Here is a 24,512-nt window from a genome sequence, read left to right as displayed (position 1 = left end):
TTGCATTTCCTCTGCTTTGACTCTTTGGATTTCCTTTTAAGTTGAATGTACCTAATGCTATAATGGTATATAAATAATGGTTTAGGCAAGGCCTGGAACATAAGGGATAAAGGCAGTATCCTGATACTGAAACGAGGAGGCAGGTCAGTTGAAAGGCAGTAACACTGACTTGATAGTAAACCTCAGAACTTTGGATCTGTGAGTGCAGTTCTTATACTTAACTCATCTAGAAGCTAGGTTTTTCCCTAGAGCAGCAAACCAGGCTGAACCTGCAGGCAGAAGTGAAGTGGCTTTTGCTGAAGATCTTGACAGTGGAGACAGTAAGCCAGGCTTGTCATTATGGTATGTGGATGAAGTGCTGCTTTCATGCTTTGAGAGGTGAGAAAATGCTAACCTGCTATAAACTCAGAAAGTTTACAAGTATCTTCACTCGCCAATGCCTGGCAGATGTGCCTACAGAGCTTTAATAGCCTGTTATAGCTGTCTTTAGTTTGCTTTGGATGAACTCTGGATGCCAAACTTCCATATAAATAATCAGTATTTCCTGCATATTCTTAACTATCCTCAGGTTGTGCTTTCTGGTACCTTACAATTTTCTATTTTAAATTAAGCTTGGAAAAGCAACAAACCACTTCCAGGCAGACACTTTTTCCTGGGTTGTAGAGGGTAATTATACATGTTGGAGGGTAGGGATTTGAAAGCACATGTAATATTATTATTAATAGATGGCTGGGACATACATTCTTCATCTCAATGTAAGTAAGGGTTTCAGCATATCTTGGGGGATTTTTCATTCTTATTAGGGAAAAAATGAAAGACAGCTAGTTTATTTTTGTGAGACATGATCAATATTTGAGCTTCTTGGACATAAATTATATCCCATGCATACTATCTTGTTCCATTTTCTCTAAGTGCTGTTTCATCCCAGTGATTGAAAGACTCATTCTGAAGTTCATTCTTGCCATCTTTTTTGTTTTAGGGAAAAGATATGTGATGCATAGGAAGACCACAAGAAGTAGTTGCCCAGTTTGAACACTATTTCTCTTGGGAGCATTTGTTGAAAGCAACTAGAGGCAATTGTTGAACATTGTGGCTGACTGAGGGGGTGAATAATAGTTGGGGTACACCAGGGGTCCCCAACCTGTGGGCCACAGACCGCTACCGGTCCGCAGCCTGTTAGGAACTGGGCTGCACAGCAGGAGGTGAGCAGCTGGTGAGCGAGCAGAGTTTCATCTGCCGCTCCCCATCGCTTCCCCTCGCTCGCATTACCACCTGAACCACCCCCCACCTCCCCGTCTGTGGAAAAATTGTCTTCCACAAAACCAGTCCCTGGTGCCAAAAAGGTTGGGGACTGCTGGGGTACACAATAGACTAACAAAAATTAATAGAATTTGTTGCTAGCAAATTTGTCCTACAAGAAATACTAAAGAGAGTTCTTTAGGCTGAAATGAAGGGATATAGACACATAAGTAAATCCTCATTAATAAGTGAAGAACATCCAAAAAGGCAAGATAATAGGAAATGTGATAGACACTATAAATGTATTTTTATAAGTTTTTATCTGATTTAAAAAAACAACTGCACAAAGCAATAATGAAAATCTTTGCTGATAGGCATACAGTGTGTAAAGATGCTCAATATCATTACTCATTAGGGAAATGCAAACCACAATGAGAAAGCACTCACTAGGATGGCTATAATCAAAAACATAGGTAATAATAATTGTTGGCAAGAATGTAGAGGAAATGAAACCCATATACATTGATGTTGAGAATATGAAAAGTACAGCCTCTTGGAAAACAGTTTGGAGGTTCCTTAAAATGTTAAATACAGTTACCACATAACCCAATAATTCCACTCCTAGATATATACCCAAGAGGATCTAAAACCTATGTCCACACAAAAACTTGTACATGAATGTTTTAGTAGCATTATTTATAATCGTTGAAAAGTGGAAGAGGGGCTTCCCTGGTGGCGCAGTGGTTGAGAGTCCGCCTGCCGATGCAGGGGACACGGGTTCGTGCCCCAGTCTGGGAAGATCCCACATGCCGCGGAGCGGCTGGGCCCGTGAGCCATGGCCGCTGAGCCTGTGCGTCCGGAGCCTGTGCTCCGCAACGGGAGAGGCCCCAACAGTGAGAGGCCCAAGTACCGCAAAAAAAAAAAAAAAAAGACAAGTGGAAGAAACTCAAATGTCCATCAGTTGATGAATGGATAAACAAAATGTGGTATATCAATACAGCTGAATATTAGTCAGTCATAAAAAGGAATGAAGTACTGATTCGTACTATAAACTAGATAAACCTAGAAAACATTATGCTCAGTGGGAGAATCCAGACACAAAAGGCAACATATTGTATGATTACATTTATGTGAAATGTCCAGACTAGAAAAATCTGTAGAGAAGGAAAGTAGATTAGTGGTTTCCTAGCACTGGATGGGAAAGTGATGAGAGGATTGGTTGATGAAGGATAAAGGGTAGAGTTTCATGTGGGGGTAATGAAAATGTTCTGGAATTAGATAGTGGGGATAGCTGCATTCTTTGTGAATATACCAAAACCACTGAATTCTATAGTTTAAAGGGGTTAATTTTATAGTATGTGAATTATATCTCAGTAAGAAATTGTATTCAAAAGGGAACCAATGTGTAACAAAAGATTAAAGAAAATATACCAAAATATTGATAGCAAAAAAAAAAAGTTGTAGAAAATGTTTCTCTTTAAGAATTCTCTGCCATTGGTGGCACTCAGCAACCTAGTTATTGATATAAAATGGAGATAAAATATCTGAGCAGAAAAAGGTTATTAGCAGGAAGTTATTTTGCACTCCATTCTACCTTTTAATCTTTTGAGTGTGCCAAAAGAAAATCCAGGGGCAGGGACAAAAATCTGTGCCAATAGGCCACATATGACCTGTGATTTTTTACATGGTTCAATTAAAATGATTTTTCTTCTGTAAGCAAAGAGAAAGGAGATAGCTTTCAGAGTTATGATATTGATGCTGGAGGACAATGAACATGTAAACACTTGGATAGTCATCCATTAATTAGCTCTTTAATCTGTAAATATGATTCAGTTTAATGTATGTTTGTATGTGTTACTTCAATTTAAAAAAAGTCAAAGAAAAAAAGGTCATCGTGTCACACCCCTCTGGTACTTAAAATCCTCAAATGATTACCATTGCACTAGGGATAAATGCAAACAATGGACCGTGACTTTCAAAGTACCACCTGACCCGACGGTCTGCCTCTCTAATCTCAACTTGCACCCTTTCTTGTGTCTCTACATCTTCCTTTCATTATCAGACTCCTTCCCTTCTTGGGTCTTTACCCTTGTGGTTTCTCTGCCCTAACAGTCCCTCCCTCAGTCACATGGCCAGCCCCCATTTAGGTCACAATTCAAATTGTGACCTCCTGAAGTGACTCTTCTCAGACTTCACTCCCTATTACATCATTCCTTTTTTTTCTCTTTTGAATTTTTATTGGGATAGAACTGAGATACAGCACTGTATAAATTTAAGGTGTACAGCATAAAGACTTGATTTGTGTACATTATGAAATGATTACCACAATAAATTTAGTGAACATCTGTCATCTCATAGAGATACAACATTAAAGGAATAGAGAAAATATACCTTTTTTCCTTGTGATGGGGACTCCTAGCATTTACTCTCTTAACAACTTTCATCTATGACACACAGTTGTGTTATATTTATCATGTTGTAAATTACATCCTAGTACTTATTTATCTTATAACTGGCAGTTTGTACCTTTTGACTATTTTCATCCAATTACTCCCCTTCCCCTGAACCCCCGCCTCTGGTAGCCGCAAATCTGATCTCTTTTTCTAAGAGTTTATTTTTTGTTTTTGAAGTATAATTGACTTACAATGTTATGTTAATTCCAGGTACACAGCATAATGATCCAATATTTTTGTACATTTCAAAATGATCATTATGATAAATCTAGTTGCTATCTGTCATCATATAACAACTTGTACTGACTGGCTGGTGGTCCCGGCACTAATAAGCTAGAGGGAGGATTCCAAAATGGCACTTGCCAGCACCAGTGTCCTTGTAGTAGGATGAGCTCCCCAAAATGGCTGCTGCCAGCATCTATGTCCCCAGAGTGAGCCCCAGCTGCCTCCTGCCTCTCCAGGAGGTTCTCCAAGATTAGCAAGTGGGTCTGACTCAGGCTCCTTTCAAATTACTGCTTCTGCCCTGGGTCCTGGAGCATGTGAGATTTTGTGTGCACCCTTTAAGAGTGGAGTCTCTATTTCTCACAGCCCTCTAGCTCTCCTGAAAGTAAACTCTGCTGGCCTTCAAAGCCAAATGTTCTGGGGTATCATCTTCCTGGTGCAGGAGCCCCAGGTTGGGGAGCCCAGTGTGGGGCTCAGACACTTTGCTCCTTGGGGAGAACCTCTGCAATTGTAATTATCTTCTGCTGTGTGGGTCACCTCCCTGGGGGTGTGGGTCTTGACTATACCACATCTCCACTCCTCCTACCCATCTCCTTGTGGCTCCTTTTTTATATCTTTAGTTGTAGAAGATCTTTTCTGCTAGTCTTCAGGTCATTCTCACTGATAGTTGCTCTGTAAATAGTTGTAATTTTGGTGCGCCCATGGGAGCTGATGAGCTCAGGGTCTTCCTGCTCCGCCATCTTGGCCACTCCTCCTACACCATTCTGTCTTAATGCGGATTTTTTGTTGTGTTTCTCCCCCCATAGTTTTTTGTTGAGTTGATTTAGTTGGTAGCCAAGGTGGAGGACGGCTCAGGAGCAGGAGGCAATTCTCACTCTTTAGGTGCAGGTTGACCTCTCAAGATAGACTCAAACTTGGTGAAATCTGAGAGAGATGCCTTGGCAACAGCTGCCATCCGAACCACTGCCATGTGCAGTACCTTGTGATGGGAACTCTTAGGATTTACTCTGAGGTGAGCAAAAGTCATAAAAAAGGATTGAGAATTTTAGCCAGTCTCTCCTATGTGAAAGTAACATAGCTGTGACAGTTTCTCAAACTTTCCTTGCTTTTAACAACCTTGACAGTTTTGAGGATTCCTGATAGGTATTTTGTGGAAAGTCCCTCAATCAGGATTTTTCTGATATTTTCCCCATGATTAGACTGGGGTTGTAGGTTTTGGAGAGGAAGACCACAGAAGTAAAGTGCCATTCTCACCACATCACATCAAGCGTCCATGCTTCTCACGTCTTATCACTGATGATGTTAACCTTGATCACCGGGCTGAGGTAGTGTTTGTCAGGCTTCTCCACTGTAAAGTTACAATTTCACCCCCTTTCCATATTCTACACTTCGGAAGGAAGTCACTATGCACAACCTCCACTGTGTTCGAGCTCCTTGAGAGCAGAATATCTAGATAAATCTTCCAAAGGGAGACTTGGCTATTCTCCCCCATTCATTTCTTTATTTAATCATTTATATCAATATAGACTCAGGTTATATATTTTGTACTTTGGGCTGTAATTTAATACCACTTTGTTACTCAAATTGTTCCAGCTTTGGCCATTGAGAGCTCTTCCTGTTGGCTCCTGTGTCCCTTTGACATACTCCCGTCATTCTGATTCTTTGAGCATTTCCTTAATTTGTGGCACTAAAAGATGCTCCAGGCTTCTCTCGTATGTTACCTGCCACAGTCCTTGAATCAGCCTTTCTCCAGAGATCCCTGGTTCCTTTTATTGGAGAATAGTAGAAACCAAGATCTGTGTGCTGGGTATGCTCATTACCACTGGGGTGTCATCGCTTCCAGGCCCTTTCAGCTGATAGAGCAAAGAAACATGGTCTATACCAATCTGTATATATACATGTCTATAAAGATTTCTATAGGCATCTATCAGTATTTAACTAAACATGAGTTCAAACTGATGATTCCTCCTCTAATCCTTTACCACGTGACTATTCACACCTGTTCCCATTGCTTGTAACCTCCCTCCCCAACAGGAAGAAACCCGGCTCCCACCATTTGCCATCCGTTTACTTAATTGTTCAATTCTAGTATACATGTATAGTGGTCTCAGAATTGTTAACCTGTATTTCCATGGGAAATAATTTTATCAACTAGAGTACAGTGTTTATATACCATTCCTTTTGCCTTTAATCTTACCATCCACTCATTTCCAAAATTCCTTTTGTCAGCATCTCTTGTGCCTTCTTCCTTCAGTGAGGTTGTTGCACATGTTTGTAATAGTTACATTCTTTTGTCACAGTCTGCATTGACTCCTAAATTACTTTGGTTTTATAGACATTAAGGTTCACACTTTCTGCTGTAAAGTTCTGTGGGTTTTGACAAATGCATAGTGTCATGTATCTACGGATACAGCTCTTTGGCACTTGATCATATTAACACACGAGACCAGGACATATTGTATGTAGAGGAAATTTTTTTCAAAACTGATGCTTTCGGTGAACACATAACTTTAAAACATTTTAAAAAGAATTTAGTTAAAAAGAATTTATTTTTTAAGAATTTATTTATTTAAAAAGAATTTATTTTCCTGAAAGGTATTTTTCTCCTGAAAGGAAGGTGAATTAGTTAATTCCTAATCTTTTTATAAAATGGTGCCTTATGAGACTGTAAACATTTTATTTTTTTATCTCAAGTGTGTGTTCTTTCCATTTTAATATCCCTATGTGGTGCATTGCTCTATGGAACATAGCAATCTACTCTGCAGTATCATATTTTATCAAGCCAGGTTTTGTTTGTTTGCTTTGTCCTTGTTTTCATTTTCCTTTTTCTGCAGCAATAGAAATACAGAGTAGTAGGTTCAGAAAGGAACTGCAAGAGAGTCTAATATCAGCAGGTATTTAATGGATAAGTCAGTATTTTACAAAACCAGTTAGGCTCTGGGTGGTTTCCTTTTCCTTCGTGTATTAGTCCCTGCCTGTCTGATTTCGGCACAGCAGAGTATCTCTAAGTTATATATGAGAAAAATTGAAAGCCAATTTGCACTCAAACACCATAATGACAAATATGCTGACACAGGGGTATCACTGATGCAGTGTATCACATACAGTGGGAAACTTGGCGAAAACACACAGTCTCATGGCCTATGCTTTACTTGCTAAATCAGAACCTCTGGGAGTTTCTGGGTCCAGTAATCTCTGTTTTAACAATTTCTCAAGGTTATTCCCAATTTTCAGAACCACTGGGCGAGTGGTAACTATTACAGAGCAATGCTTATTCTCTTTCAGTAGGACATTGTCTCTATTTCATTTTCTTTCACCATTTACCTTTTTCTTAATTTTCAATGGAAGGATTTGTCACTGAAACATTCGATTACCTCGTTATCTATTTATAAGTGGATAAAAGCCTTTGTTAAAATAGTATAAGCAGGGACTCAATTTATCCCTTTGGAGTGGGGGAAACTGTAGGAGAATGGGTGTATGCATGTGGTCCCAATAGCAGTAGCAGGTCACTGCAGGACTAGATACAAAGGATCGTTCTCTTCTTTCTACAATTTCCATTCTTGTGTTGGTCATCATAGTTTAATAGCAAATCTGTTTGGCCTAATATGATCTTAGTCTCCTTATAGAACATAAAGATGACTTGAAAGTTGTGGGGTAACCCTCTCATGCTGGGTGTAGAGATGAGCTGTGAGATCCAGTCTGTAGAGAAAGAAAAATGAAAACATCAAATAGAAGCAACAATGAAAGACCATGAGATCACAAGAAAAGAGAAAGACAAACACACAGGATGAATAGTTCTCAGATGACTTTTCAGTTCATGCTTCCAGTACCTCATGAGGCCTGGCTGCATTTCTGCCCTTGGGGTCTGGGAGAAAGAAGTACATCTTTATAATAAAACCTCCCCGTTGCTTATGTTAGTGCGAGTTTCCATTGCATACCAACCAACCCCCCAACTCCAGGACTTAAATTCTTCTTTTTATACCTAAATCTCTGTCCCACATCTTCTCACACTGCTATGGTTTTCGCTTATTTTGAATATGCTATTGGGTTGGCCAAAAAGTTCGTTTGGTGGCTCTAGTAGCACTTAGTTGTCTTTAACTTCATTTGAAACAATTTTGTTAGATTGCATTGTGACAGCTGTCATATCAGTGTGCATTTAAAAAAAATCAAAATTGGTGAATTTTTGTGTAGCCATTTTAATATTGAAGATGGAAGGAAAAAGCAACATTTTGGGCATATTATGCTTTATTATTTCAAGAAAGGTAAAAACACAACTGAAACTCAAAAAAAGATTTGTGCAGTGTATGGAGAAGGTGCTGTGACTGATCGAATGTGTCAAGAGTGGTTTGCGAAGTTTTGTGCTGGAGATTTCTCTCTGGACGATGCTCCACGGTCGGGTGGACCAGTTGAAGTTGATAGCGATCAAATTGAGACATTAATTGAGAACAGTCAACGTTATACCACGTGGGAGATAGCTGACATACTCAAAATATCCAAATCAAGCGTTGAAAATCATTTGCACCAGCTTGGTTATGTGAATCACTTTGATGTTTGGGTTCCACATAAGTTAAGCGAAAAAAAAACCTTCTTGACCGTATTTCTGCATGCAATTCTCTACTGAAATGTAATGAAAACATTCCGTTTTTAAAACAAATTGTGATGGGCGATGAAAATACTGTACAATAATGTGGAACGGAAGAGATCGAGGGGCAAGTGAAATGAACCACCACCAACCACACCAAAGGCCGGTCTTCATCCAAAGAAGGTGATGTTGTGTATATGGTGGGATTGGAGGGGAGTCCTCTATTATGAGTTCCTTCCAGAAGACCAAACAATTAATTCCAACAAGTACTGCTCCCAATTAGACCAACTGAAAGCAGCACTTGATGAAAAGCATCCAGAATTAGTCAACAGAAAATGCATAATTTTCCATCAGAATAAGGCAAGACCGTATGTTTCTTTGATGACCAGGCAAAAACTGTTACAGCTTGGCTGGGAAGTTCTGATTCATCTGCCGTATTCACCAGACATTGTGCCTTTGGATTTCCATTTATTTCGGTCTTTACAAAATTCTCTTAATGGAAAAAATTTCAATTCCTTGGAAGACTGTAAAAGGCACCTGGAACAGTTCTTTGCTCAAAAAGATTAAAAGTTTTGGGAAAATGGAATTATGAAGTTGCCTGAAAAATGGCAGAAGGTAGTGGAATAAAATGGTGAATGCGTTGTTCAATAAAGTTGTTGGTGAAAATGAAAGATGCCTCTTATTTTTACTTAAAAACCAAAGGAACTCTTTGGCCAACCCAATATAGTAACAGCTGGAAGATGTCTTGGAGTAAGTGTGACTACTGCATTGCAATTAAAATTAGGAAGTAATTTCTTACAACTGTGACATTATATGTATATCAAAGCTAAAACAGAAATGCATTTTCTCCCCTAAATATTAATACGTTTAAAGGTGATACCCTCTTATATATCTTTTTTTTTTTTTTTTTTTTGCAGTACACGGGCCTCTCACTGTTGTGGCCTCTCCCATTGCAGAGCACAGGCTCTGGACGCGCAGGCTCAGTGGCCATGGCTCACGGGCCCAGCCGCTCCGCGGCATGTAGGATCTTCCTGGACTGGGGCACGAACCCATGTCCCCTGCATCAGCAGGCGGACTCCCAACCACTGTGCCACCAGGGTAGCCCTCTTATATATCTTGAAAGGTCCTCAGAAAGTAAAAGAATCTTTCACAACTGAAGTGACATTGCTATTGATCATTCAAAATCCCGAATTAAACTTCTGATCAAATGCTTTCTCTAAAACATAAAATGAAATCCTTTGTTGTTTCATGAGAAATACTCGTCATTAGAGTTTTGTGTCAACGTTCCATGAGATGAAAAAGTATATAATTATGGTCACAGTTAGCCTTGTATTGTTATACTTGCATTTAGAAAATTGAATTGTAAAATTAAAGATGTAGAAAACAATGCTCCAGGGCTTCCCTGGTAGCGCAGTGGTTGAGAATCCGCCTGCCAAGGCAGGGGACACGGGTTCGAGCCCTGGTCCGGGAAGATCTCACATGCCACAGAGCAGCTGGGCCCGTGCACCACAACTACTGAAGCCTGCGTGCCTGGAGCCCGTGCTCCGCAACAAGAGAGGCCACCGCAAAGAGAAGCCTGTGCACCGCAATGAAGAGTGGCCCCCTCTCGCCGCAACTGGGGAAAGCCCACGCACAGCAACAGGGATCCAATGCAGCCAAAAATAAATACATAAATAAATTAATTTTTTTTAAATCTTAAAAAAAAAAGAAAACAATGCTCCAAATCACTCAGTAAAGAGTAAGAAATAAATTGTGGTGAAACAGCAGAGGCCACCCTGCATTACTTTGCTTCTTCCACCCCCAGGCTGAAATAAGCCCGAGTCTCCTCTTTAAGTAATAGCCTTGTAAACACAATCCGCACACCCCATGCCATAACTGCCTGCCATTTCTATCCATCAGTATTAAGGTAATAATTAAGAGTGTAAGAAATTAATCTCACAGAGTGAGTAATCTTGGGCTACAGATAGATACATTTCCAGGTCAGTTTAGTTACTTTACCTAAGATCCTTTTGGGTACAGCTTACCTCTAGCCTCCTCTTCAGGATTGTACATTTTAATTCCATCCTGCTTCTTTACCCCTAGGCCAGGTAGCTCTCACTCAACATCTCTAGATACTAAAGAATTGAGGTTCTCTCTATCAGGTCATCTAGGCACAATCTGAATTTTCAGTAGATTGCAGGGATTAGGTCATACCCTTAACCATAATTTTAGGGTCTCCATTAGCTCACATTTCACTATTGTGTAAACTAGAAAAAGTACCTCTTTGGCAAATGTATGCCCTTAGGTTCAAGGCTTGGCGAATGGATCACGGGCTGGATTTCAATCCCTTTTCTCCCATGGCTGGACACAGCCCTGCCTGGCAACTGTGTGTATCTTGCACAGAAGGTTGCACCAGGCAGGCAGTGGATATATGTATACAGACAGAATATAGGGAACACCTAAATTTAGCTAAATTGCAGGCCATGCCTTCACAATTTAGGGTAATTCCTCCAATCCCTCTGGTTTTTAAACACAGAAGTCTCTCATGGTGAAAGAGGGAGAGTCAGATGTGCCTTGATTTGAATACCCACTGGTGCTACCTGTTACCTGGCAGCTTTTGAAACCCTGGATAAATTCCTCCATTAAAGCTTCCTCATTTGTAAAAGAGGAATACTATTTACATAGTCTGCTGTGAAGGTTAAAGAAAATTATGTAGGCAAAGCACATTTGGCGTTGTAGAATATCAATACATCCTATTGTCTTTCACTGTATTTGTCCTTTAGCCTACTTTCTCTACTTATTTGGATAGCTGTTTTCCTCTGGAAAGAACAGAGCCTAAAACTCTGTGTTCAGTTCTGTTCTCCTCTGTCAGATATTAATTATCATCATCATAATAGTTAACATTTATTAACTGCTTACTGTATCTAGGGACTACTCCAAACCCTTCCATGTATTATCTCATTTAATGCTTACACCAGCTTTATGAGGGAGGGACAGATGTGGTCAGCGGTTTACATTTGATGAAATGAATCTGAGAGAGGATAAGTCACTTAACCCAAATTACACAAATAACTATTGGCTGAGAGGGATTGGAATTTAGGCTCTTCTACGCTAGAATCCTCATTCTTTCTTTTTTCTTTTTTAATTAGGTGAGGTGGTAAGCCACCCAAATCCATCTTCTCCCATCTCTGCCCTGTTCTGTGCCCCAAGAGAGTGGCCTCAGTGGATTCTATCACCCAGGGGTCCTTGCCCTCTGGTTTGTAGTTGGGTTTGGCCAGTGTGGGGGGAAGTGTCAGGAGATTAAAGATGGGAGGAAGAGACCAGTTGGGATATTTCTTCTTGCCACCTCCCCTTTGCCTTGGCACACTTCTGACAGTGGCCGTGTTCTTCTGTGGTCACAGCTGCAGCTTTCACCAAGCTCTGGTAACATTAGTTCCGCCCCCATCTCTTTCTGCTTTTGTAGTCATAGGATAGAGTCCTCATTCTTAACTACTCAAATTATACTATCTCCCAGGAAGTCTCTGATTCATTACAGGTTAGCGTTCGTCCTTGTGAATATTTACATCTATCATCTAAAATTTCTCTGCTTTGTGATCAAAGAGAACAGAATGCTCCATACAAAGAATGCAGTCCCAGAATTGAACATGAGTTCTCAGGGGAGTTGTGGTTGAGATGGTGGGTTCTGGATTCTGAGTGCCAGAGTTTGCATCTTCTTGCCGTGGGACTTTGGGCAAGTTGCTTAACCTCCATTGCCCTCCATGCCTGTTTCTTCATGTGTTAAATGGGAGGGAAAAAAAATCTACTTTATTAGCTTTTTTGGGTGAGGATTAAGTATTATAATACATGTTTAAAACAAAGCATTTTGAATAGTGCCTGACGTACATAAAGACCTCAGCAAAAGTTGACATATTAGTATGCATATTTTCATTTATGACCTAGCCACCATATTTCAGATTACAGTGTACACCCAAAAGTATGCCATACCCTAGGAATTCTTGTTATGAGAAAACTGAATTTAATAAAACCAATGATTGGGGTGATTGCATTTTACTAAATTATCTTTTCAGAAAAACATAAGACCCCTGGATATTTTTAAACAGGGAGCTTACTCCTCTCATACATATAAAATGGAATGATTTATGAAACTTAAATATTTTTCAGAAAAAATTCACTAATTTACTTATTGCTGCATAGCAAGTTACCCCAAAACTTAGTGGCTTCAAACAGCAAACATTTATTATCTCACAGTTGCTCTGGGTCAGGAATATGGAGCAGCCTCTGCTTGAAGATATCTAACACAGCTCAAAAGAGGTAGGAGTTGCTGTCAAGCTTGCTCACATGGCCTAAGTCCCTCCCCATGGCTATGGCTAGTGATATCAGTTCCTTACTACTTGGGCAAAGAATTACTCAAAATATGATAGTTGGCTTCCACCAGAGCAGTGGCAGAGAGAGAATATGAATGAGATAGGGTGAGAGATGGCAAGTAAAATGGAAGCCAGAGTCTTCTTATAAACTAACCTCGAGAAATGACTTCCTATTATATCACTTTTGCTGTATTCTGTTTGAGGCAAGTCACTAGTTCCACTCCACACTGGAGGAGGGATTACACAAGGGCATTCATCTCAGAAGGTGGGTGCCTTTGGGGCCATTTGAGGGACTGCCTACCTGAACTGAAATGGAGGAAAGCAAGAGATACCTATTCATCCATTTTGTCAAACCCAAATTATTAGTTAAGGATCCATTTCTGAAATGTTATCAATTTAGAAGTTTCATGTTATCGATTTAGAAGTTTCTTATTAGATTTCTCCATGCTTAAGTATAATTTTCATGAATGTGTGCTCCTTTAAAATCATTCTCCTTTCAATATTTAGTATAACTTTCCCTGGATGCCCATCTTTTCCTCCTCTTCCATTAGCTTTTCACCTATGTTTCCCACTAAAAATGTTCAGGAAAGAGACAGACTGCATTAAATCAAGAGCATAATTATTTCCATTACTCCAGATGTGATGCATATGGTTGGAGAACTGAGTCCTTTCTTTGAACTGGATTTAATTAAAAGACCATGAAATCAGTATTAAGATGGGGTCAAGTTTTAACAGTACTATGAGACCATAGATTAGAACAAGAGAAATCGCATCCAGAAATGACTTTATGGGTGTCAGCTGAGTAGCCTACGTGATACTTGAAGCTCTTCGAGGATGCTATTTTTCTGCCTGCTTATATGCATTGAAAAAATTGTCAAAATGTGTCAGAAACACACTTGCTCTCATTTTTTGCACACTAACAGTAGTAAAGTTGGAAGCTGGCGGAGTTTGAACATTAATATACATTTCTGTGAGTTTAAGAAGCAATTTATGATTTTTCCAAACCTTTCCACATTCCATTCCATTACGGAAATGGGAAGATCTAATGGTCTTATGCTCTATCTTCGATATTTCTACTTCAGTGTTCAAATAAAGCTCTTGCCACTGGCATCTGGGAATGTCAAGAACATTCTAGACCCTCTTATATATGTATTTAACTAACCTGACTTTGTGTCTTAATCTGGCTCTGCAGACAGAGAGTAAACCCAGAGAGTGCTTCATCCTTATCTTATGTACCAGCCACACTAAAATTATTGATTACTGTCTCCATACCCATTGATTCTGGCAGTGGCAAAAATACAATGTGCAGGCTAGTATTTTTTAAAATAAAGATAGGCCCATTTTGTTTTAATGTATTACATAGGCAACAAAGGAAAAAGTAAGTGTAGTCCCATTTTTCATTCCACTCTTTTTTCTGAAGTCCTCACTTTAGCATATGTATATACTTTCAGGATGGTTCTATGCATCCACAATCAGCTATATCTAACTAACCCATTGGGTCTCATATATCTTGTTTATGTGGCCATCTGGCATCATAACATGCATTTCGTGTTGTAAATTGTTTTATTTGCTTAACAATATATCTCCAGTAACTTTTTCAGGGCAGTATATATAGATATAATATTATAAACCACGTTACTAGCTATGTGATATTCTATATATAATAAGAGCTGTATAGCATAATTGAGGTATGATTAATTTAACCAGTCTGATACTGATGAACACTTACATTGTCACCAACTTTTCCCTACTAAAACAATGCTACTGAAAACTATTTTTGCCTGCTTGTGAGAGTTTTGTATGACAAATTCCTTTTGAATCAAACAATACATGCATTATACATTTTTTATAGAGATTGCCAAGTTGTTAGTGAGCTACAAGAGAACAAAGATAGATAACAATATCAAGAAAACAACACATGAACAAAACAAGAATTTCAACAATGAGACAGAAATCATAAAAAAGAACCAAACAGAAATGGTGGTGCTGAGGAATACAATAAAAATAAAGAGTTAAAAACTCAATGGAGGGGCTTCCCTGGTGGCGCAGTGGTTGAGAATCTGCCTGCTAATGCAGGGGACACGGGTTCGAGCCCTGCTCTGGGAGGATCCCACATGCCGTGGAGCAACTAGGCCCGTGAGCCACAACTACTGAGACTGCGCATCTGGAGCCTGTGCTCCACAACAAGAGAGGCCACAACAGTGAGAGGCCCGCGCACCGCGATGAAGAGTGGCCCCCGCTTGCCACAACTAGAGAAAGCCCTCGCACAGAAACGAAGACCCAACACAGCAAAAATAAATTAATTAATTAATAAACTCCTACCCCCAACATCTTCTAAAAAAAAAATAACTCAGTGGAGAACTTCAACAGCAGACTTGATCAATCAGAAAAAAGAATTATTGAATTTCAAGGCAAGTCACCTGAGCTAGAGGAGGAAAGTGGTCCATGAGGCTCATTGCAGACAATATGGAGGCAATGTGTGCAAGCCAGAAGAGTGCCCCAGAGGCAGCGTCCAGGCCATGGGTGTGGCAGAGAGGCCTGGGCTTTTGCCTCCCTCTGGTTCCTAGGAAGCTGGCCAACAGTCAGTGCAGAAGCAGCAGCAGCAGAGGTGTAGGCTCCAGCACATCTTCCTCCTCTGCTTCAGCCTGAGCTGGGGGTGTCCAGGTCACCCAGGTGGCTGGAAAGGGGGTCAGCTACCCAAGAATGGGAATTCTCTTCACCAGGATATGGAGACTCTTCAAGCACCAGGAGCACAAAGTTATTGTTGGGGTGGATAACGCAAGGAAAAGTATCATCCTTTACCAGTTTTCTGTGAATGAAATTGTACATACATCCCTACAATAGGAAGTAATGTAGAAGAGATAGTGATTAATAATACATGCTTCCTCATGTGGAATACTGGTGGCCAAGAATCTCTTCATTCTTCCTGGAACACTTACTGTACTAACAGAGATTTTGTAATAGTTGTTGTGGACAGTACAGACCAAGAATTTCTGTAATTAGAGAACTCTATAAAATGTTAGCCCATGAGGACGTAAGGAAAGCTGGATTGCTGATTTTTGCTAATAAACAAGATGGTGAAAAGAATGCATGACTGTAGCAGAAATCTCCCAGTCTTTGGAACTAACATTTATTAGAGATCGCCAGTGGCATACCCAGGCATGCTGTGCTTTTTACTGGGGAGAGACTATGCTAAGAAATTGAATGATTTCACAATTTAAGATTAGATGATCTCTACTGACCTTTCCTCACAGACTTTGTATAAACCAAGTGTCGGACTTTACCTGAAAACTGTAAAAATGAGTGGTTTATATATATATAGATAGATAGATAGATAGATAGATAGATAGATAGATATAGATATATAGATATATATATATGAACTAATTTTTCTTCTTATAGAAAAAGTTTAAGACCACTTATTTGAAAACAAACATGAAGTCTCACCTTCCAATCGGCTTTCTCATTAGCTCCTTCCAAACCAAGGGCTTAAAGCTGTGACTGACATTTTTCTCATCATAAGTCCTCTCGGGACATTGTATAGTCTGTACTAGGTAGAAAGGGAAAGGAAGACATTTTTAACTTTGAGAGCTTTATTATCAGTATATCCCTCCCTTGTTGAATGTTGTTCTCTTCTTGTTATAGTCAAAAGACAAATCAGCACAGATACTCAGTTTCCAATATTTTAAAATGTAATATAGCTTACAAAAAGTATTTTGCATAAGGTTATTTATGTATTGTGTATATACTTGAAGTTCAAGTTAATGCTTTATGTTCTAAAGAAAAGCAAATTACACAAAAGTTAATATTCTTAGTTATGACCATAATGAGATCAGTATGGGTATTGGTTTTAAGTGCCATTTTATACTTTTTCCCTATGTTCTCTGTATTATACTAACCACCCCCCCAATCACTGAGCTGCTCTTAAAATAATAATAAAGAAGAAGGAAAAATCTTGACACTGTGTACATACTGTTTTGTTGATCAAATCACATACATGAAACTAAGTAATCCAACTGAGTGAAATATCAAGTTCTTGGCTTAGTATTACTAATGGGCAGAATTGCACATCGAGCAATTACCAGATTGTTGCCTTTATTGGACCCTAAATTACTAAATAAACTGTTAATCCATCAATCAGCCTATCGTTCAGTGTATTTAAAATTATGAAGTGATTTTTTTCAGCATTAATTAAAAACTGTTGTGTGAAACATGTCTACCCAGAAAAGTATCACCCTATAAATATTACCAAATAATTTAGCTAGAGTCTTCTTAGGTATTAAATCATATGTCCAGCATTTAAAGTGAATTTGAGATTAAACATAAAACATATTTTCTAAGCAACAGAGATAATTTTTTAATTTGAAAAGTTCTTATTAGGAGTTGGAATAGTTTGACAATTGTAAAAAAAAACCCAAAAAACAATTTTTAATGCTTTCAAGAATTTGGTTTAAAAATTGATCAAGATGATATACTATTTTCACTAAGAAGTAACTTGGCCCAAAATACCTTTCATGTTTTCTTGGGTATTTTCTTTCAGTAGCTGAAAGTTGAAGGTATTTCTATTGTAACTGTAAACGAACTTATACTTAATGTGTTAAAACATATTCTTGAGTATTCAGTATATCTTCATGCCTTGAAACTCTGAAAGCTACTCCAAACTGGCATGTTTTAGAATATTCAAGAAAAAAATAATAACCACTTTTAATACCAGCCTTTTAGATTTCATGAAGATTTTGATGAGGAATAATATTACATGCTATAAGCACTGACAGAACTTTGAAAGTTCCCTTCTATGAAATATAAACTACCAATATCTAAATCCAAGGCAACCATGGGAGATCAGTGTTTAACACTGGATGTTTTGTGTTTTATATTTATACTATAATTGTCAAAATGCAAGTATAACATTTAATACTTGTCAACGTGCTTTTACAAAAGTAAATCCTAAGTTACTAAGCTTTGAAGACAAGTCATTTTAAATTATACAGTCAGATGAACAAAAAGGAAAAAGAATGAAAAGTGTAAAAAAAAATCCTATAGGACTTATGGGACACTATCAAAATGAAAAAACATGAATTATGGAAGTCCCAGCAAGAGAAGAGAGAGAAAAAGGCAAAGCTTATTTAAAGAAATAATGAATTAAAACTTTCCAAAACTTGGAAGGGAAATGGACATCAAGTATCATGAATCTCTAAGGACTACAAAGAGGGTCAATCCAAAGAAGACTACACCTAGACACACTATAATAAAATTGTCAAAATTCAAGGAAAAAGAGAGAACTATGAAAGCAGCAAAGAAAAGTGGCATTGCACCTAACTAAAAGCTTTTGCTCAGCAAAGGAAACAAAATCAACAGAGTGAAAGGCAACCTACAGAGTGGGAGAAAATGTTTATAAACCATATATCAGATAAGGGATTAATATCCAAAATATATAAGGAACTTATACAACTCAGTAGCAAAAACCCAAATAACCCAATTTAAAAAACGAGCAAATGACCTGAATATACAGTTCTCCAAAGAAGACTTACAAATGGCCAACAGGTATATGAAAAGGTGCTCAGCATCACTAGTTACCAGGGAAATGCAAATCAAAACCACAATGTGATATCATGTTACACCTGTTAGAATACCTTTTATCAAAAGTCAAAAGATAAGTGTTGGCAAGGATATGGAGAAAAGAGTACCTTTGTACATAGTTGGTGGGGATGTAGATTGGTATAGCCATTAGGGAAAACAGAATGGAGATTCCTCAAAAAATTAAAAATAGAACTATTGTAATGATACAGCAACTCTACTTCTGGGTATATATCCGCAGGAAATGAAATCAGTATGTCAAAGAGATATCTCTGTACGCCACTCCCATGTTCATTGCAGCATTATTCACAATAGCCAGGATATGGAAACATCCTAAGTGTACACTGATGGATGAAGAAAATGAGATATATGTGAGATATGTATGTATATATATACACACATACACATGCAATATATGATTTCATTTAAATGTGGAATCTAAAATAGTCAAACTCATAGAAACAACAGAATGTTGGTCGCCTGGGGTTGGGTGAAGGGAGAAGTGGGGAGATATTGGTCAAGGAGTACAAAGTTTCAGTTATAGAAGATAAGTTCTAGAGATCTAGTATACAGCAATGTGACTACAGTCGACAATACTGTATTTTATACTTGAAATTTACTAAGAGAGTAGATCCTGTGTCCTCACTGCAAAGTAAGAAAAGAAAAAGAAAATTGAGAGTGCGAAGTGATAATTAGCTGGATTGTGTGATTATCTCACAGAGAATATCTATATGAAAACATCAACTTGTACACTTTAAATATATTCCACTTTTATTCGTTAATTATACCTTAATAAAGCTGGAAAAAAGATTAGAAAGAGGCAGTGGTATACAGTGGTTAGGTGCACCAGCAACTTTACAACTGGTGTCAGGCAGAACTTTGTTCAAATGCTAGCTCCTCTACTAAGTAGCTCTATAAATTTGTGCAAGTTAATAAATCTCCGTCAGCCTCACTTTCCTCTGCTCATATAATGGCTGTAGTAATAATAATACCTATTGCATAAGGATTCTTAAAATATTTAGCACAGCATCTGGTCCACATTAAGTATTTATTACTTTTATTATAGAGCCTTAATCGAATGACAAATGAACTGCTTGAGTTTTAACCATGGTCTGGTATGAGTCTAGGTTATTGATCCAAGTTGGTAAATTCAGTGTCTTCTGAACTTTACCCCAGCCATGTCCCTTACTATATTGGATACCTCTCAAATATATATTTTATATCTATACTCTTGCCCCAGGCCCATATTGTCTTGTCCGTGCTTTAAAGTCATTTAACATTCTCAAGGAATAGTAATTCAACAGATGTAGATGGATTTTTAAGATTTTGCTGGTCTGTTTTATTATGGCTTATTGACATATAAATGTGTTAATAAATGTTTAATAACTGGCTATCTAGAAATATGCATACATGCATATATGTGCATGATTGTAAATTTCACTAACAAAGAGTATGTATAGCACACAATTTACAAATAAAATATACTATACTCTATCATAAATTCCATATAATCAATTGATTCTCACTGAATGCTGTCTTTGTTTTTGGTGAGCTTGTGTATTAATAGCCAAGCTGTGGTTGTAATTAACAAACGAATGTAGTTCTGGCATTGAGTGTTGACTGATACTTTTGTTTCTATTAGTGAATAAGATGAAAGTGAAAAAATGGAAAGTGTCAGAACATAGCATGTTCATCAGTGATGTGAGTGACTTTTCTGCTGAATCACCCAATAGTTTTTGAATACTGGAATAGTAATTCCTCAATTTTTTTGTGCTATTTAGAGTGTAATGGTCACAGACCTAATTTTAAAGTTTAATCAGCATTAAGATTTTCTCTATCATGTTTTTGCTAGACAATAAAAACAACAACAAAAATAAATAAAGCAAGCCATTATTTGTAGTATTTACCAATTTCTGTGGTGTAAATATTCCAGAACTCCATGGCCAAGTTCAAATGACCCACATGATGTCACTGAACATAGAGTTGAGATATGTAGCAGTAAACATTACAGATAATATTCCCACCACACAATCAATATATACAACCTTATGTATAAATAATAGTATAATTAACTGATGAGTTTTGAGTTTTTATTTCTTTGGTTTTAATATAATTTGCCTAATTCTAAGTTTATATAACTTATTTTTTAATGGCTTGCAAAATTTTTGAAAACGTAACAATTGACTCTCAAGAGCCATCTCAAGCACAACACTGTTATAAATGTCGTAGTATTTGCTCCGCCCCCCCTTTTTTTTTGGCTGCACTGCATGGCTTGGGGGATCTTAGTTCCCCGACCAGGGATTGAACCTAGACCCCGGCAGTGAAAACACCGAATCCTAACCACTGTACTGCCAGGGAATTCCCATGCCCTCAATTTTTAAAATAGCCTTCCATAACTGCTCTTCTCCCTCTGGCCACTTCCACCTATATCTCTGTTTTCTATTTTTGTCAGCCAAAAATCTTTAAAAGTTACTTTTATCCACTCTCCCCATTTCTTTATTTCCTATCAACCCACTACAATTTAGTTTACTGCCACATTCCTCCATAAAAACAGATCTGGCTAAGGTTACCAGTGTCTCTAAGTTAAATAGATTTTACTATTCTCATTTTATTTGACCTCTTAGCAGCAATGTTTACTGTTGACAAACGACTAAATCCTTCCTGAAAACTCTTTTCCCTTAGGTTCTACAATACTTATTTTACTTCTCTGCTTCTCTGCCCATTCCTTCTCTTCTCCTTTGCAAATGCATCTTCCTCGACCCAGCTGTTATATGTTGTAATCAAGATTGTTCCTAGACCCCACTGTCTTCTAATTCTATAATCATTCCCAAGATTTCAATTACCACATATATTCAGATGACTAAAATATATATATATATACACATGTATATATCCCCCCAATTTTTAAAGTGTAAAATTTGTTTTGTATAGGTATACCATCACCACAATCAAGATAATGAACATATCCTTTACCCTCAAAAGTTTCCTGGTGTCCACTTATAATCTCTCTTTCCTAGCCAATTCAACCACCATTCCCCAAGCAACCACTCATCTGCTTCCTGTCACTATAGACTAGTTTGCATTTTATCAAGGTTCATATATATATATATATATAAATGGGATCCTACACTCTATTTTCTGGCTTTTTTCACTCAGCGTAATTATTTTAAGATTCATCTATATTGTTGCCTGTATTAATAACTTATTGTTATTGCTGAGTAGCATTCCAATATATGGATACGCTGAAATTTGTTCATTCATTCACTTATATCAATAAGACATTTGGGTTGTTTCCGGTTTGAGATTATTACAAATAGAGCTGCTATGAACATTTATGTATAAATCTTAGTAGGGAACATATGCTTTAATTTCTGTTGGGTAAATCCCTAGGAATGCAAAGGCTGATTTGTATGGCAGGTTTATTTTTAACATTATAATAAATTGTTTACTGTTTTCAAAGTGGTTGTGTAATTTTGCATTCCCACCAGCAGTGTATCTGATTTCTGCATCCTTACCAATGTGTGGTATTTTCAGTCTTTTTAATTATAGCCTTTCTAGTAGGTATGTAGCAGTATCTTATTATGGTTTTAATAGACACGTTATTAATGGCTAATGATCTTGAGCATAATTTAATGTGCTTATTTGCTGAGTTTCTTTTGTTACATTTTCAAATATTTTGCCCATTTTTAATTCAGTGGTTTCTATTCTAACAAGTTATAAAAGTGTTTTTAGATATTTTAGAAGTTCTTGGTCAGGTATTTGCTTTACAAATATTTTCTCCAAGTCTATGGCTCATCTTTTCACACTTGTGTATCATTGTCTTTTTAAGACATACTTTTTTTTTCTTTTTTCTTTTTTTTTTCCTGCGGTACATGGGCCTCTCACTGTTGTGGCCTCTCCCGTTGAGGAGCACAGGATCCGTCTGGACGCGCAGGCTCAGCGGCCATGGCTCACGGGCCCAGCCGCTCCGCGGCATGTGGGATCTTCCCGGACCGGGGCACAAACCCGTGTCCCCTGCATCGGCAGGCGGACTCTCAACCGCTGCGCCACCAGGGAAGCCCAAGATATACTTTTGATGAACCGTTATTTACTGAGTATTTTTTTATTCATTTTTGTTGTATTTAAGATATCTTTGTTAAATCCAAGGTTAAGATTATCTCCTGTTTTCTTCTAAAAGTTGTATGATGTTCATTTCTCTATTTGGGTTGTGATATATTTTCTATTCATTTTTATATATGGTGTGATTGAGGTTGAAGTTAAATTTTTCTTTTGTCTATCTAATATTTCCAGCACCATTTTCTCAAAAGATCATCTTGTCACCAGGAATTACCTTGGCAAATTTGTTCAAAAATTAATTGACTATATATGAGTGACTCTCTATATGGAATCTTTCCTATTCCATTGATCCATGTGTCTGTACATCCATATACACTACACTGCCCTGATTACTTTATCTTTTTTTCAGCTTTATTAACATACAATTTGACAGATAACATTGTATAACTTTAAGGTATACAATGTGTTGATTTGATACACTTATATGTTGCAAAATGATTACTACATTTGGGTTGTTTCCAGTTTGAGATTATTACAAGTAGAGCTGCTATGAACATTTAGCATTAGCTAATACGTCTGTCACATCACATAATTATCATTTCTTTTCTGTAGTAAGAACATGTAAGATCTAGAATAAGTCATGAAGTGAGGTAGTAAGTCTTCCAGCTTTATTCTTTTTTTTCCAAATTGTGTATATATTAATATGTAAGTAAAGGGGTACATTATAGCAATTATCAAGATAATTCTGATGATCCTCAGTATACCGTTGCTGGTCCTATCCATTGCTCATTGTCTTCAATGGAATTCTATTTCCACTTTATTTTCCAAATGTAGATATGGAGGTGAAAATTATATAAATCAAAAAATGGTAAACGGAAGCCTGCTTCTTAGGGTACTCAATTTTAATTGCACTAGGTCAATATTAATGAAGTTTAGCCAGGGCATTTATCTGCCAAGAATATTGTGACATAAATTCATGGCTTGGAAAGGCTACCTAAAGGAAATTCCTGAGATTCCATGCCACTATATTATTATATTTTATTAATTTGATGAGATAAAAGTGACTACTAATGAATATGTTGCACCATTCTCTTCTCAATATGGAAGCAACTTTAACGTTATATCTATACAAGCATAAAAGCAACCAGCTACAATTTGAATAATTCAATCAAGTAACTGGATTTTTTTATGACATCAAATGACCAGTTTGACTTTCACTGAATTGACTGGTTGGTTGACACTTGGAGGAGCATTAACTTGTCATCCTCATCATTACCATGACATAGTATTTATTAAGCATCCACAGTTGCAAGTGATATAAAGTTAGTTAGCTAGCCAAATAATTGTAGACTCTGCCCTTTAGGAGTTTATGATCTGGAAATTCAACATATCCAGATGAGCTAGATGCCATTTAGCAGAGTACTGCTTGTGGGACTTTGAGAAATACTACTAAGTGGCTGTAAAAGATCAATTTTCTACACAAAGTGCCAAACTATGGACTAGAAAGTAAAGTAGTGCACATGGTGGGTGCGGGTAGGTGATCTTCTCACTTGAGATGGTGCTATTTGCGCCGAATTTCAACTACAGATATCCTCTCCCTTCAAAAGATTGAAGCAGCACTTTTTAGAGAGAGAAAATGACATGTCTGAGCTTATCAAAAGCAAATGAGTCCTTCGGGAATCTGGGAGTGAGTAATGATGGTGGGGGATGCAGCAGGGAAAATGGTATTTTTGGCATCAGAATAACTAGGCTCTATTCCAGCTTTGTCCCTCATGGGTGGGCACTGGGTAATTTATTTAACTTCTCTGCATCATAGTTTAATTATTCACCTGTAAAATGAGAAAGGTGTAATCATGTTTATGCCTTCATGATATCTGAAAATTGTGCAGAGATCCTGCAATGAAAAGTGAACCCAAAATGAATTTATACAAGAACAGTCACAATAATGAATGTTTCTTTCTAACTAGGCTGAGAGGGCTATACTTTTGAAGGAAATAAAGAATTTGTATGAAATGCAGTTTTAACTTTTAGAGAGTATTT

General features: G+C 37.7%; 1 long non-coding RNA gene and 1 pseudogene across 2 annotated transcripts in view; both read left to right on the top strand.

Moving 5' to 3' along the window:
- LOC308608611 overlaps positions 1-24,512 on the top strand; it is a 176,589-nt gene that overhangs the window by 86,895 nt on the left and 65,182 nt on the right. The gene's annotated exons all lie outside the window — the stretch shown is intronic.
- LOC308608701 (ADP-ribosylation factor-like protein 5A) lies at positions 15,543-16,035 on the top strand (annotated as a pseudogene). The gene has a single exon. The product of its transcript is annotated as an ADP-ribosylation factor-like protein 5A (transcript).

This window comes from Mesoplodon bidens (assembly GCF_964165515.1).
Source record: "Mesoplodon bidens genome assembly, chromosome: X".
Taxonomy (NCBI): Eukaryota; Metazoa; Chordata; class Mammalia; order Artiodactyla; family Ziphiidae; genus Mesoplodon; species Mesoplodon bidens.
Note: the sequence above shows the minus strand (reverse complement) of the source record. Positions and strands in the feature narration are given on the sequence as shown.